Source organism: Penaeus vannamei, chromosome 8, assembly GCF_042767895.1.
Source record: "Penaeus vannamei isolate JL-2024 chromosome 8, ASM4276789v1, whole genome shotgun sequence".
Lineage (NCBI taxonomy): Eukaryota > Metazoa > Arthropoda > Malacostraca > Decapoda > Penaeidae > Penaeus > Penaeus vannamei.
Window position 1 is genome coordinate 30,983,432 of NC_091556.1, and position 3,240 is coordinate 30,986,671.

The following is a 3,240-nucleotide window of genomic DNA, read 5'->3' on the forward strand; positions in this document are numbered from 1 at the left end:
TCTCTCTCTCTCTTTCAATCTCTCTCTCTCTCTCTCTCTCTCTCTCTCTCTCTCTCTCTCTCTCTCTCTCTCTCTCTCTCTCTCTCTCTCTCTCTCTCTCACTCTCTCTCTCACTCTCTCTCTCTCTCTCTCCCTCTCTCCCTCCCCCTCTCCTTCTCCTCCTTCTCATCCCTCTTCCCCTTCCTTCCTTCCTTCCTCCCTCCCTCCCTCCCTTCCTCCCTATCTTCCTTCCTCCCTCCTTCCCTCCCTCCTTTCACAATGCAAAAAATAAAACGAAAAAACACGAGAGTCATCCCTGAACAAGCCACCCAGCGCATGAAGGCAACAAAGAAAGAAGGAAGGAAGGAAGTACTCACAAAAGAGATAAATGATAGAGATAGAGGGACACGTGATCTTAACATGATAGCGCAAGAGGGTGGAAAGAGAGAGGCGAAATTAGAGGTGAAATATGACTCGAAAGGAGATGGTAGCTAAGTGATGGTGATGGTGATGATGATTGTAGTGGTGATGATGATGGCGATGGTGATGATGATGGTGGCGGTGGTGGTGATGATGGTGATGGTGGTGGTGGTGATAGTGGAGGTGGTGGTGATGATGATGGTGGTGGTGGTGATGATGGTGATGGTGGAGGTGGTGTTGATGATGAGGATGATAAAGTGATGGTGATGATGATTACGTAATGGTGGTGGTGATGATAGTGATGGTGGTGGTGATGGTGTTGATGATCAGGATGATAAAGTGATGGTGATGATGGTAATGGTGGTGGTGATGATAGTGATGGTGGTGGTGGTGGTGGTGATGAGGATGATAAAGTGATGGTGATGATGCTACTGGTGGTGGTTGATGATAATGATGATGATGATAATGCTGAGATAATGATAGCAATAATGATAACAACGAGAATGACAGAAATGATAATATCAGATATAGTAATAATAATAACAAAAATGACATGGATAGTAAAAACAACAACAATAACAACAGTAACAACAACAATTACCAATATCAGAACAATAAAAATAATTTCCAAACAAGAACAATAACAATAAAGCAATGAACGGCAAAATCCACGCCCTCCCTACCCCTCCCTCCCCCCCTCTTCCCCCATCACCGGAAGAGGCCGCGAATCCCAAGCCACAGGAGATGAGAAGGAAAATTAACATCCATCATTTTCCCTTCACTACCCTCCCCTCCCCCTCCCCTCCCCTCCCTTTACTAACCTCCCCTCCCACCCCATCCCCCTTCCCCCCTCCCTCCCCACTTCCCCCCTCCCCCCTTACCATCTGGCTCCTCCGCTCGATTAATCAAAGTTATGAAAGCGATAATTAACCGCAAAGGACAACCGCTGATAACAGGGGGAAGGGGGGGGGGGAGGAGAAGAAAGCGAGGATATGGCGCAAAGAGGATAACGGGGAAGGTGCGAAGGAACGGAGAATCAATCATTATTTTATTATGTACATATATATATATATATATATATATATATATATATATATATATATATATATATATATATATATATATATATATATATATGCATGTATGTATATATGTATGTATGTAAATATTCATGCATGTATGTATGTATGTATATATAGATAGATTGATAGATAGATAGATATAGATATAGATATATAGAAATAGATAGCAATATAGATAGATATAGATGTATTGCTAGATACATAGATAAAGACAGGTATAGATAGATTGATATATAGATATAGATAGATATAGATATATAGATATAGATAGATATAGATATATAGATATAGAAAGATGTTTATAGTTAGATAGATATATAGATATAGAAAGATGTTTACTGTTCGATAGATATATAGATATACATGTTTATAGTAAACATATATATGTATATCAGCTGATTAATTAACCGATAACATGTATGTATGTATGTACGTGTGTGCGTGTGAGAGAGAGAATGGGTGTGTTATAATGTGATTTTGATATGATTTTGATTCCTTCCCTTTTCGTGTGCACTTTCCCCCTATTTCTTTGCTCTCCTTTTCCTCTTTATTTCTTCTTTCTCGTCATCATTGTCTGCTTCTCCTCTTCCTTAGTCTTGTCATTATGTTTATTGTCGTTGGTGTTGTTATCATCATTATCATTATTATCATTGTTATTATTGTTATTGATATTATCAATGATATTGTTACCATTATTATTATCAATTAGCATTATTGTTATTGTTATTATCAATATCATCATTAATATTGTTATCCTTATCATTATTACCTCATTATCATCGTTTGTGTCATCATTATAATTATTAGGATTATCATTATCATTATCATTATCATCATAATTATTATTATTACTCTATTCTCTTCCTCCTCCCCTTTTCCCTCCTCCCTCCTCCCTCCCCCCTTCCTCTTCCTCTTCATCCTTATTCCTAAATCTCGGCGAGACCCAAATTATAACCAAGCCGTCCTTTCCATTAGTTTCCATTTACCGTCTTTATTCCGCCCTCCCTCCTGTCTCCCTCATCCATCTTCCGGGACGCCTCTTCCTGGTCGCGTCTCCCTCCAGCGGCCGTCTCGCGCAGTGGTCTTTTGTTGTCTCATTTACATGTCCGTTATATCGAGGTTTCATTTTCGTAGCTTCTGGAATTGGGTTTGTTGTTTGATTTTGTGTGTGTGTTTGTGTGTGTGTGTTTGGGTGTGTTTGTTTGTGTGTGTGTGTGTGTGTGTTTGTTTGTGGGTGTGTGTGTGTGTGTGTGTGTGTGTGTGTGTGTGTGTGTGTGTGTGTGTGTATGTGTGTATGTGCGTGTGTGTGTGTGTTTGGGTGTGTGTGTGTGTGTGTGTTTGTGTGTATGTGTGTGTTTTTGTATGTGTTTGTTTGTGTGTGTGTGTGTGTGTTTAGGTGTCTGGGTGCTTGGGTGTGTGTGTGTTTGTGTGTTTTTGTGTTTGTGTGTTTGAGTGTGTGTGTGTGTGTGTGTGTGTGTGTGTGTGTGTGTGTGTGTGTGTGTGTGTGTGTGTGTGTGTGTTTGTGTGTGTGTGTGTTTCAGGGATATGTTTGTTTTTGTTTGATGTGTAGATTGATAGATAGAGATAGAGTGACAGAGAGACTGATAGAGACTAATATAGATATATAAAAAGGTTTGTTTGCTGTGTGTGTGTGTGTATGAGTGGATGTAGATGTGTGTGTGTATATGTGTGTGGATGTGTGTGTGTATATGTGTGTGTGTGTGTTTGTGTGTGTGTGTTGTGTGTTTGTGTGAGTGTG